A 13,989-nucleotide genomic window follows, 5' to 3' on the forward strand; every position below is an offset into this window, starting at 1 on the left:
ACATAGTATGCAATGTATATATGTCGATCCCAATCTCTCAATTCCTCCCACTCCCCTACCCTTGGTATCCATACATTTGTTCTCTATGTCTGTGTCTCTATTTCTGCTTTGTAAATAAGACTGTCTATAGCATTTTTTTTTTTTAGATTCCAGATATATGCATGAATATACAACACTTGTTTTTCTCTTTCTGACTTATTTCACTTTGTATGACAGTCTCTAGGTCCATCCATGTCTCTACAAATGACCTAATTTTGTTCCTTTTTTATGGCCGAGTAATATTGCATTGTATACATGGACCATATCTGCTTTATCCATTCCTCTGTTTATGGACATTTAGGCTGCTTCCATGTCCTGGCTATTGTAAATAGTGCTGCGATGAACACTGGGGTGTATACATCTTTTTGAATTATGATTTTCTCTGGGCATATGCCCAGTAGTGGGCTCGCTGGGTCACATGGTAGCACTATTTTTAGTTTTTAAAGGAACTTCCATACTGTTTTCCATAGTGGCCATAACAATTTACATTCCCACCAACAGCGCAAGGGGGTTAGTGCAGATAACTTCAGGTCTTCCCTAACACCAGAGCTCAAACAATTGTGGGTGTTCTTTCTTCAGACTCCAGAACTTACAATTTCCCATGGCCTTTTCAAACCACGTGAGTGGGGTGAAAGTGGTAGAGAAACACATCTTTTCATGCTGTTTCCGGGTTCCCATAATAAGTTACATAAAAAGGGAAAGAATAAACTTTATAATGTTTTTGGAACTGTCATTGGATATTTTCCACTATCTTCAGAAAATAGGTACATGTCACCAGGTGGTTCAGAGGTTAAAGTGTCTGCTTCCAACGTGGGAGACCCGGGTTTGGGAAGATCCGGTGGAGAAGGAAATGGCACCCCACTCCAGTGTTCTTGCCTGGAGAATCCCATGGATAGAGGAGCCTGGTAGGCTACAGTCCACGGGGTCGCAAAGAGTCGGACAAGACTGAGCGACTTCTCTTTCACTTTCACTACCACATTAGGAAGAGAATAAGTTAAATAAAAATTTTCAGCAGTAAGCCTGGAGGCTATCATCTTGCCACTCAGTAATCTGCTTCTGAAAAATCCCCAAATGCATTGTAGTAGGTCTGCAAGGTTTCAACTTTCTGGATCACATACCATACACAGTACACCCAAAAGAAACAGTCAAACTGACAGACTCTAATTTAGAAACTGAATAGTGAATCTTCTATTGTTTTTGAAGGTAAAAATGACAATCTTGCCTCTTCTCTTGAAAACTTACCTATAATTATGTCTGTGAAAACAACGTACTTGCGGCACACAACATTAGAGTTTTGAAAACTACTGTTGATTAATTCATTCCTATTTTTCATCAGTAGGTCAAGGAGTCTGCTTTTCAGAGCTCACACCCACAGTTATGCAGCAAATTTTGCTTCATAGGACAAATCAGAGCTGAACATAGGGAAATCAGCACATACAAACAGTAAGTTTTACAGTGAGGGCTTCCTCAGGTTAAAATCTTTGGATTCTTTGTGGGATGTTTGTTCATATTGAATTTCTAAGTTCTCTCTGGTCAAGAGAAAAATCCAGACTCTCTCTACCCCTCAGACTCCTCTTGCATTTCAGAAATACTAATGGGTCAGATTTGGTCAGGCTCTTGTGCTTACGTGGAATGCAGACTTGGATACCTTAGCAGGGTCTCCAAAGGCAATATTGTGGTCATGAGAATGGACCTGTGAGTGGCCACTGAACTCAACTAGCAGAGAGTGAGAAAGGAAAAGAACTGAGATTCACTGGTGACTTTTACCTCCTAGGTGCTGAAAGGTGCTTTATCCATATTATTTAATCAAATAAGTCTCATACAAGACAAACGGGCACACCACATTATATTTTATAGTTGCAGAAAGTCTCAGAATGTTTATATGTTGATTTCAGTTTCTTCTTTCTATTTTATGGAGGGACACTTTTACTTTTTATTTTATTATGTATTTTTTGGCCTCACCACAAAGGATCTTAGTTCCAGGATCAGGGATTGAACCTGTGCCCCTTGCAGTGGAAGGGTGGAATCTTAACACTGGGCTGCCCAGGAAATCTCTTTTCTCTTTCTACTTTAAACCATATGCCTTAAATTTACAGAAATTGTTTACATTTGATGCTTCTTTTTTATTTAATAACTGTGTGTGACTGGTACCTCATCTTTCTTTCTCTATAGGAATACATTCAGTATACAGGTATACTTTGTTTCATTGTGCATTGCTGATATTGTTTTTTTTTTTTTTTTAACAAACTGAATGTTTGTGGCGACCCAGTGTCAAGCAAATCTATCTGTGCCAATTTTTCCCAGCAGCATCTACTCACTTTGCATCTGTGTATCACATTTTGGTGATTTCCACAGTATTTGAAATTTTTCATGATTATTATATTTCTCATGGTGATCTCTGATCAGTCATGTTACTTCTATGACTCACTGAAGGCTCAGACGATGGTTAGCATTTTTAGTAATATTTAATTAAGGTATGTACATTGACTTTTTAGACATATTCTATTACACACAAGAGACTATAGTATAGTATAAATATAACTTTTATATGCACTGGGAAACCAAAAAAATTGTGTGACTTGCTTTATTGAGATATTTGCTTTCTGTGCTGGTCTAGAACCAAACCCACAATATCTCCAAGGTATGTCTGTATTCATTAGAAAATCTTTGCATAATTCTATGGGATTAATATTAAGAAAATCTTAATTAATAGGTAACTACATTGTGTATGGTATCTCAAAAGGGACATTTTCCCTTGGTTAATATTTCACATGTACTTTAACAGTAGGAAGATATTATCTGGAAATGCAATTTTGAGCAAGGATGTTAAGTAACCCCTTGAAAAGTACCTGAACACTTCACTGCAAACAAACGTTGCATGTAAAATATAAAAATCCTCTGTGTTGCATTTGGAATCTGATAAATATTTATTATCAATGTTGTTTGCTTTTAATCTGTTCAGGATATCATTTCTCCAGCTTCTTAGTAGTTAAACAAAAATGCCATTTACATTACAATATTGCTTGCCAACAATCTCATTTTCTGGTTTAGTCAGCAACCTTCCATGCTTGATTAGTCTTTAATTATACAAATACCTACATATTAAAAAAAGTTTTCTTTTTTCCATACTTTGAGCATGTAATTATTTTCTCTTGCATGCAATAACCTTTAATTTTAGGATTAAGCAACTGATTCTTTTTAGTATGGATGGGCCTTTTCAAGTGTTAAAGCAAATTTAGTTATTGTGTTATGAGAAAAATTAACTTTGGGAAACCTCTCATCAGCGCATTTGACAGCACTCTGATCAGCTGTTACAGAAACTACTGGGAATATGGAAAAACAAAACAAGATTTCATTCCTGTAGTTTTTTTTCCTACTTCTCTCTGTCTCTGGTCTAGGAAAGAGCTAATTTAAGCAACTGAAATCTACAATATGCCTATATTCCTATTTCCATAAATTAGGGCTGAGAGCACATGTTATACATAAAAATATTTTAATATAGAAGCTTTTTAAAGTTTTAGTAGGGAAAACCACAAACTGTAAACTTTTATAATCCAGGATTTCTTTTTTTATAATAAATTCACAAATTTTTAAAAAATATGGGAAAATCTTGTTGGGTTAGATGCTGTTTCTCTCTACTTGCCATGCCTAGTACTTGGGGCCAATGAGAAGGTCAAACATCAATGAGACTTTCTAAAACCAAACAGTATAGATGGGAAAAATCCTTTACATACTGAATGACACATTGCTGGGCTCTTATTCCATATTAGGTTCCCTCTCTCTCCTTTCATACCAAACCCAGGAAAAAAATTATCTCTTTCCTCATGGGAGTCATCTCCAGGAGCAAACCAGTCTGAGAAGTTCACAACATTCAAATGGCCATATTGTTATTGCATTTTTACTACTGGCATATAACTGCTTTATAATGTATTAGTTTCCTCTGTACAACAAAGTGAATCAGTTATATGCATACATTTATCCCCTCCCTCCTACTCCCTCCCCCCATCCCACCTCTCTAGGTCAGCACAGAAGACTGAGTTGAGCTATCTGTGCTATGCAGCAGCTTCCCACTGGCTGTCTCAAATAGCCACATTAAATATGGTCCATTCTCTAGGTTTCATATTAGGTATGAAGGACACAGGCAAATAAGATGCACAGATGCATTAAACCAAGCCTCATGCAGTTAGACTTTCACCTGTGTTTAAAGCACTGCCAAGAAGATAATTTAACTTTCCTCTGTCATCTATTCCAAAGCTTAAGTCAGCTGGTGATGAAAGCATATTCTTCTCATGCCCAGTTTTTATACAGAAGTACATTTCCTTTTTGTCTTTTTCTCAGTGTTGGCCACAAAAATCTCAGAGTTGGACAGGACCATCAAGTTCACCTACCTAAATGCAATGATATTCTGATTCCCTATTCTCTGTATTTAATATATAATTTTTTCTCTTTGGAAAATTTTTATAATGATGTGTTTGAAAAGGATTTTTTCCCCATGTATTAGGTTATGCATTAGGGCTTCCCTGGTAGCTCAACTGTTAAAAGAATCTACCTGCAATGCAGAAAACCTGGGTTTGATCCCTGGGTTGGGAAGATCCTCTGGGGGAGGGCATGGCAACCCACTCAAGTATTCTTGCCTGGAGAATTCCATGGACAGAGGAGCCTGTTGGGCTACAGTCCATGGGGTCTCAAAGAGTCAGACAAGACTGAGAGATTAAAACAGGTTATGCCTTCAATGGGACTTTACATGAGGTGACATCCTCCAAATCTGAAAATTTTTCTTGAATTTCTTTGATATTTCATCTCTATTTTTATTTGTTCAGTTGGTTAGAATTTGGATTTCCTATTCTCCCCCTGATATTCCCTCACTGTGTTTACTGATTTGTTCTTTCTTTCTTTCCCCTAATTCTCTGTCCTTTTGTTCTACATTCAGAGAGATTTTCTTGATTTTTGAAACTGTCTATTGAAATTCAAACTTACGCTTTAATTGTTTTAACTGTTATCTACATGATTGTTTTCTAGATGTTACTTGGATGTAGCATCTATTATGTGTTTTGTATTATAGACACATTGTCTTCTCTATGAATATTCTCTAGGATACTAATTTTGAAGTTTTTATAAAGTTTTCCTCCTTTCTGTGTTGTCTCTATTTCCTATGAACTTCTTTTCTCCCACTCTGTTTTGGTTTGGTTTCTGAGTTCAGGCAAAGGCATTTCTAAAATACTGAGTCATTTTGTGGTGTCCTTTCATAAAGAAGAATACGGCAGATACCTAGCTGTATTTTTGGAGATATTTATAACTGAGTCTTTGCTCTCTGATTAGCCATGTAGTTTCTCCCAAGTAGAATCCATGGATTACCTGGGTGGGGTATGACGTAGGGAGGTGGTGAGATGCCTGCACATTTGAACACCTGTGTATAAATCTGAGTGGCCCAGTAAGGCCAGGTCCCATCATTCAGGATGCAGACTTTCCCTCAGTGACCCGCCCATCAGTAAGGGCTTCACTGCTACATACAATCATGTCTGTGTCTCCATATCTGGACTGGCTCTCAGTCAGTTTCTCATGTATTAAGCTGCTCAAGAGATAGTTGACTGTCTGCTTGAATTGGGGAAGGAGCTAAGGATCTCAAGGTCCATCATATAGTCATTAACCAATCCTCCTGTTTTTCCCAACATTCTCTTCCACCCTCATCTTTCATAGCCACTGCTGTCTCCAACCCCCAAGACTGTTGAGGGCTCCAGAGCTTTCTTGCTTCTCATCATATGTCTCTTTCAGGTCCTTGGTATTTAGATTTTTCTGCTTAATTAACTCCTTCAGCTGCTTTTCCAAAAGTTTATTGACACTACTTGTCCACTGTTGTCTTTTCTCCATTTCTCTTTGCCCTTTAGATTTATAAAATTGCAAACTGTTTTCCTTTGGTGTCATTTTAGTGGGAGAGTATGGAGATAAATGTATTCAGTGTATTCAATCTGCCCCAATTGAAGAGGAGGTCCTCCCTTTTTTTTTTTCCTTTGTGAGAATTGGAAAGACTTTTTCTATTTTTGGTTCTCTAGTACTTTTCCCAGTCTTTACAGTTCCTTAGATATTCACAACCATCTTCAGTTGTTTAATCTTTCAGCTGAAAAATCTGTTAAGATACTGTGTCTTAACCCATCAGCCATTTTTAGTATACTGCCCCTGAGCCTTAACTAACCTATCTTGATCTAATAAATTCTTCACAATTCTATAGAGCAGGTGCTCTCAAACTTCATTGATCATTGGAATCACTGTCTCTACCACAGAGACTCTGATTTTGTAGTTCTTAGGTCAGGTGAATGTAGTCTATATTACCAAATGATCAAAGCTTTTTTCTTTAATTTTTTCTCATGCAAAAAATTAAACAATATAAAAGAAGACACAATAGTATAACTCCCATGAACGCATCACCCGCTTTAATAATTATCAACTCGTGGTCAATCTTCTTCCATTTATTCCTCACCCAACAACTCTCAGCCATATATTATTTTCCTTTCCCTATCCTTTTAAAAAATGTTCCAGACATCCTATTATTTCACTTGTAAGTATTTCAGTATCTTCAAAAGACATTCTTAAAAATATAACTACATATCATCATCATACCTAAAAATATTAAAAGTAATTCCTTAACATCATCAGATTTCCAAGTCAGTAGTCATATTTCCATCTGTGTCATAAATGTCATTCTTTTTGCTTTTTTGTAGCTTGCTTGGATCCTAATCTAAACAAAGTTCATGTAATGAAATCAGTTGCTATGTCTTTTGACCTACAGGTCCAATCCTCCAGGTCCTCCTCTCTGTCTCTTTTTCTTACAATTTACTTGTTGAAGGAATCTCTCCATGGAGTTTTGATGTGTGGCCAATCTGGGAATCAGGACTGCTCTGATGTACCCCTAGGAGCCACCCAGAGGGAGAAAGACTGGAGCAATCAGTGCTCTGGAGTCCTCACCTTTGTTTATGAAACTCTGTACTCTTTCTCCTCCATGTTACCTGCAAACCTTTTAATAACGTTGCATTTTTGGCCATTGTTCACCTTGAGATTTTTTTTTTAAACCCATTATTTCTACATTCATATGTATGTGATTTCTTTTCCTCACCTTATAGTATATGTGTCTATCCTTCTTGAATATCATCTTTCTGGAGCTTGGGGAACCTCCCTGTCCTAAAGTATAAACATGGCAATGGGCATCTCAGCCAGGATCCAAGAACAATCCCATTAGGTTTTTCCAAATCATTTGGAGGAAGAAGGTGTCTCCTATGGCTCTTCATCCACGGATTTTCTTGTCTCAGGTAAGATCACATTTTGAAAACTTTTTAGTTAAGTTGTTAGGTAGTAAGAAGACAATGTATTTATAAGAACTACTCATTCCATCTTCTCAGTAAATTAAGAAGACATCCAAATGTTTTAACTTTCATGGCATATAGAGGAGCGAAATCAGGTGGACGAAGTCTAGATAAAAGTTGGAAGTGGCATGACATGGGATGAGGTGCCCAGATAATTTAAATGTCCCAAACAGGACTGTTCTGAGAACGGAATGGGTGCTACTGGTAACTACACTGGGCAGACAGACACAGAGACCGTTCTGGTTAAAATGGCATGTGCGGTTGCCCAGGCTGGAGCCAGACAGACTCAAATCCCAACTCCATCTGTGACAAGTTCCCAGCTTCTCTGAGTCCTGGTGTCTTTATTCCTGTAACTGATCACCAAGCAATGTCAGAATGCATATACAAAACACCTAGCATGCCTTGAATGCTCACTAGTGTTTTTATTTTTTAACGCAGATTGTCATTTTTCTACGAGAGATTCTGGATGTGTTTGTCCACTTTACTAGTGGGGCTTGGGGCAGCCAGAATGTGTCAAGTGAGAGTCTCCAGTATCCACTGTTGGGGGCGTGAGGTGCACCCATGGTGGGAGAACCACTTTCCTTATCCTTGGGTTTTTCTATCTGCTTTGTGACACTCTTATGTTTTGAAAAATATAATTTAACTCACAGATCAATCAGACCTATAAAATACTAAGAAAGCCCACTCCTCTATTATATTCTAAATAACAAGACCCATCAGACATTGTTGAGACGGTGGGGCAAAAGAAACAAAAGATTAATTAGAAAATAGTGTTCCTTGCTTTGATTGTACATTTCATCCCAAATGAAAGGAACTGATTTCAAGCAGTCTAAATGAAGACTGCATTTCCCAAAGCCCATTGATAAGACAGTGCAAAGAAAAATAGGGTGAAAAATATTTCAAAGAAATCATGGTCGTAATAAACTCTATTTACTTATGGCCTTTACTCTATGTGCCAGGCATTTTCCTAAATATAAAAATAAATAGGCAATATTTCTTTCATTAGGAATTCATCGAGTCATTTTGCAAATAAATTTAAAATAGGTCACAGGCACTTCCAGATTTGTGAAATGAATAGCTGTTAAGTGAGAAATCATCACTCATCACAATTATTGACAGTGCCGGGATGTACAGAGGTGTGAGACTTAGTGTCTGTTCTTAAGGGGCTTATAATTCAAGCAGGATAACAACTTTGTCCATGAAAAAAAAGGAAAAAAACAAACCCAGAATGACTAAAATTGCATACGTTAAGTGTTCATCATGTGAGTTCAGAGAACAGAGCAATTATTGAGCACTGGGCAAGCGTGGGTGCTATGTGGAAGGAGTAGGAGGTAACAGGAGCCAGGAGGGATCCGTGGTGAGAAGAGTGGGAGGTCTTGGCAATGGGTCTGGCACTCACAGAGTCAGGAAGGTGGCTGCAGGGCCTGGGGAGTGGCGGGTGGAGGGCAGTTAGGGCAGTGGAGGGAGGAGGGAGATGGGTGAAGAGTAGGCAGGTTATGAAAGTCAAAAAAGAACCTTGCGAATGAGGGCGAATGCGAACAGAGTGTTCTTTCAGGAAGTTTTGCTTGCCTGTCATTTGCAAAGCAGACAGAATCAGGGAGAAAACAGAATTACAAAAGACCAGAACAGGGAGGAGGAGAGCCAGACCAGGTAGGAGAACTGAGGAAAATTCCAGACGCCTTGGATGTTCCAGCCCACGATTCCTCTGACCAGGCCCCAGGGACCTGGCTTCTGGCCTGCAACTCCTAGAAAGACTTTGTCCCATGGTGAATCCTAACAAACCTAAAACAGTCAGTTCATCAGTGTGGGGCCCTATGCTTTCTCACAGCCATTTTCTCCCCCCTTTCTTGTTCTCTTTTGAATCATCTCATTTCTGGTGGGATAACTTAGCTTTTAATATATTATTTTGTTTCTCAATTAATTTGTTAAACTCTTCATTTTGTGTGAGTTTTCAGTTGCCTGGATAGTGGTATAATGTTGAATCTCGAATTTCCCTGCAGTTCAAATGTGTGGTGGCTGGAAGTGAGGGGTTTGCATTAATGTTTTGGTCTTTTAACCACTGGGGATGATGTTTAGCATTTAGGAGCTCATCAGCACATTCAGTTTGTTGAAAGTGAAAGTGTTAGTCGCTCAGTCACATCTGACTCTTTGTGACCCCATGGACTGTAGCCCACCAGGGTCCTCTGTCCATGGAATGCTCCAGGCAAGAATACTGAAGTGGGTAGTCATTCCCTTCTCTAAATCTGCTTCCTGAGTTGTTAAAGTGTGAAAGTGAAAGTGAAGTCGCTCAGTCGTGTCTGACTCTTTGCGACCCCATGGACTGTAGTCTACCAGGCTCCTCTGTCCATGGTATTCTCCAGGCAAGAATACTGGAGTGGGTTGCCATTTTCTTCTCCAGGGGATCTTCCCGACCCCGGAATCAAAGCCGGGTCTGCCATATTGCAGGCAGACGCTCTACCCTCTGAGCCACCAGGGAAGCCCTGAGTTGTTATATGTCTAAGAATTCCCACTTCTGCCTGCTTAAGAGCTAGGTCTTTCAAAGAAGTGTTTTTCAAATTCTTCCGATCTTGCCTTACAGTAAGAAATACATCTTATAACTCAAACCAGTACACACATGCATACAGAAATATACATATACATGTGTGTGCTTAGTCGCTCAGTCGTGTCTGACTCTTGCAACCCCATAGACTGTAGCCTGCCAGGCTCCTCTGTCCATGGATTCTCCAGGCAAGAATACTGGAGTGGGTTGCCATCTCCTTCTCCTGGGGATCTTCCCATATATATACATCAGATCAGAGCAGATCAGATCAGTCGCTCAGTCGTGTCCGACTCTTTGCGACCCCATGAATCGTAGCACGCCAGGCCTCCCTGTCCATCACCAACTCCCAGAGTTCACTCAGACTCACGTCCATCGATTCAGTGATGCCATCCAGCTATCTCATCCTCTGTCGTCCCCTTCCTCTCCTGCCCCCAATCCCTCCCAGCATCAGAGTCTTTTCCAATGAGTCAACTCTTTGCATGAGGTGGCCAAAGTACTGGAGTTTCAGCTTTAGCATCATTCCTTCCAAAGAAATCCCAGGGCTGATCTCCTTCAGAACATACATGCATATAAATCTCTCTCTCTTCTCTCTATATCTACATATCTATGCCTGTATGTAACTCTATATATCTACATGTATATAATTTAAACTGAAGCTTTTGTTTTTTTTACAAAATTCTGGTTACAAATTACTAAACCGATAAGATAATCACTCAAAATGTGGTTATTTTAGCCTTCCCCAATCTGGGCATGTGGTCCCACCTGATTCTTCATCAGGCACCATAAAAAGGTCCAAAAAGTGTAGCCTGTTGAGTGCCAAGACCACCTGGTGTTCTATGACTGCCTCTCTCTGTCATTTACCAGATTCATTCTCAATGGGATGGAGAAAGGATGGGGGCCTTTTCAGACTGGAAGTAAAAGGGTATAAGCATCTGGTCCAGGGATGAATGAGTCGGATTTGGACAACCCATCACAGGGTCAGAGAGAAAGGTCTTATAACTACTGATTGGGGAGGAGGCCTCCTTCTCCTGTTCCTACTTGGTCCTACATTGCACTTAAAATCTAACCATGGAATGTCTATACTAGGGTGCACTTTAAGGCCCCTTTCTCTGTATTGCTAATGGAGAGACAGGTTTTGTAAACACTGAATGAATCACAGCTCAGTGTCAGGGCTAGACACTGAAAAGAATCAGGACCCTGATTTGTTTTCTTTAATAAAGAAGTATATTCCACCTCCACCCCAAACACACAGCATGGGGTAAAGTGGTGTTTATTTTAAAATTAGAATACCAGGGCCATGCCCTCAGGGGAACAATCAGCTTGTACTGGCTAGGTTTCTTCCTCCTCTGTTGTGACACTTTAGATTATTTCAATCCACACCAGAGTTGTAGAGACAGGTTGGCAAGGAGATTTTTCTAAAGGTTTTTCTTCTGCTGGCTTGGAGCCAGAGATTTTGTCCTCTGACCTTTTGATTCTCATTCTGCATCTAATCAATGTCAGGTCACTGCAAGGAAAACTAAAAGGAGGTTAAGTAGAAAAACCAAAAGCCTGAATCCCGACAGGCACAAAGGCCCAAGCCTGAGGGCCCAGTTTTAGAAGCTCACCATTCTTGAAAGAGTATGATCACTGGGGTAAGAGAATATTTCTCGTTTACCTCCTCCCATCCCTGCATTTGTTTGGTGCCTGATTTGTTTCTAGTTGCTGCATGGAGGTCAGAGCAAGCCAGGAAAATGAATGGAATCAGCCTCCTGCTGGGCTGCCTGGAGCGGGCGGGTGTTACGGATCAGCATAAAACCAGCTCCCTTTCCTGGGCCGGGGCCGATGTAACTCACTGGACTGGCAAATTACATCAGACCTACAGCTGTAACCCGACATTATGATTAATTTGATCAGTAATTTCTCCTGTTTTTCATTTTAATCGGTGTGACTATTCTGCTGTGGCAGGTCTTTCAGATCTAATTAAGATAAATTTCCGAGTAAAAGACTTGGCAGACTTTCCGAGTCAAATCCAGGCATCAAGTGTGAAGACCTGCCGCCCCAGTCAATCACCTTTGGGGAGGGCTGTGCGGCACCCAGCCATCACCCATTCACACTTAAGCAAACTCATAATCTCCAGCACTGCTTAGTCATTCTCTCAAAACATCCTGGGCAGAAAAGTGAAGAAAAGAAAGCTCCAGACAATGTCATTTCTCCCCATGTGCTCACACTCCACTGATCTGCCCAGACTCCGTGGATAACCTTGTAAGTATGTAAGTGGACACTTGACAGAATCCCTGAATTGGTGTTTATGAAAAAGATTTTAAATATACAAGTGCATACGTATGTATCAAAGAAACACAGAGATGTTCACACACAAATATGGAACACACAGACATATAACTATGAAGATTTCAAGTCTATACACACACATAGAGCCTAACCTTTTAATGCAAGAGTCCAGCCAGCCTCTATGCATTGGATTTGCATTGGCAGGATTTAAGGGTGTACTTCTTCAATTTGTTTTCTTTTAGGTCAACCTGTGCATTCATATATGCTTCCTAAGGTTAGGGGCTGATACTTGTACAAGTCTGGTAGGTGGTCTCTGCCTTCTTTTTTAAAATATTCATTATTTATTTATTGGACTGCACTGGGTCTTAGTTGTGGATCTAGTTCCCTGACCAGCGATTGAACTCAGGCCCCCTGCATTGGGAGTGCAGAGTCTTAGCCACTGGACCAACAGGAAAATCCCTAGTCTCTGTTCTTTGAAGATGATGTTAACAAGCAAGACCTGCCTGTCTGATCCGGTACAGACAGACATTGGACTGGTGTCAAGGATGTGCCTGGGTTACTGTGTCTACATGGTTACTTACAGGAAGTACAAAACAACAGGCAAGAACTTCAAAAGAGCAGATGCTTTTGAAGACTTATTTTGCATTTTATGGAGCAGACAACGCCTCACCATGATTGCACAGCTTTCAGTGATCATAAAGCAAATTCTCTATTCTGATAGGAATGGCCTCTTGGAAAACAAATGTGGCTGGAGTGAAGATGCTGCGTTTGAACGTCATTTTGTACCCCTGATTAAGAGGGTTGAGAAGTTTTATAAGCTGCACAATAGGATTCTTCACCATTCTGACTCTGTCTGAATGATTCTGTTACCTGTTTTGCATGTGTGTGTTAGTCATTCAGTCATATCTGACTCTTTGTGACCCCATGAACTGTAGCCTGACAAGCTCCTCTGTCCTTGGGATTCTCCAGGCAAGAATACTGGAGTGGGTTGCCATTTCCTTCTCCAGAGGATCTTCCTAACCCAGAGATTGAACTCAGGTCTCCTGCATTGCAGGCAGATTCTCTACCATCTGAATCACCAGGAAAGCAGCTTGGCTTTTGCTTTAAAAAAAAAAAAAAGTGTATTGAGATGATGATGGAAGAGGACACTCCTTCACCCGCTACCAAAGGAGACAGTCTCAAGTGCACTTTCATGCTGCATGCAAGATGGAGGAAGGAAAGTAGGTCAGCGTGATCTTTGTACCTGGTTCTGTAGCCAGGTGATCTTGGGCCTAACGAGTGGAATGAGACTCTGCCTTCTCACAAAGATCCTGCTGGCTCCCTCAGCTCTAAGGTAGTCAGTGGCCACACACCACTTTCATCTCTTGAGTTTCAATTTGGTGGAAACAGTTTCAACAAAACTAGCGCATTTATTAAATAAAGAGAAGATGTGGTTGAGACCTCAACCCCAACCTCAGAGTTACTGGTTCTCGAGCCATGATGAGATCAAGACTGAGATCAGGAAGAAAGACCAAGACAAGAAAGTAAGAGTCTTTCTGCCAGCAGAGCCTCTACCTCCATCTTCATCTGAAAGGAGACAAATTATTATGTGCTTTAAGTAAGATCTCTTCTAAAAGATGGACATGCCACAGTGGAAAAAGACACAGTGAGGCAGATTCGCCCAGTGGACAATGTTTTAGGTCAGGTAGACTTCGGTTTGAACCTTGCCTCTCTTAAGTCTTTCCTCTTAACTTCCTCATCTGTGAAATGAAGCTAGTGGGGCGCTGAAGGTTTATGGTGTAGAGTTGG

General features: G+C 40.2%; 1 protein-coding gene and 1 long non-coding RNA gene across 2 annotated transcripts in view; one reads left to right on the forward strand and one right to left on the reverse strand.

Annotated features, from left to right (window-relative positions):
• The window catches only part of POU6F2 (POU class 6 homeobox 2), a 389,805-nt gene that overhangs the window by 95,531 nt on the left and 280,285 nt on the right, over positions 1-13,989 (reverse strand). The gene's annotated exons all lie outside the window — the stretch shown is intronic.
• LOC133246326 (uncharacterized) overlaps positions 1-13,989 on the forward strand; it is a 29,373-nt gene that overhangs the window by 4,439 nt on the left and 10,945 nt on the right. The window contains exon 2 of the long non-coding RNA XR_009736010.1: positions 7,155-7,340. This is a non-coding gene — a long non-coding RNA (uncharacterized LOC133246326). The remainder of the gene's footprint in view (positions 1-7,154; positions 7,341-13,989) is intronic.

Source organism: Bos javanicus, chromosome 4 (genome assembly GCF_032452875.1).
Source record: "Bos javanicus breed banteng chromosome 4, ARS-OSU_banteng_1.0, whole genome shotgun sequence".
Classification (NCBI taxonomy): Eukaryota; Metazoa; Chordata; class Mammalia; order Artiodactyla; family Bovidae; genus Bos; species Bos javanicus.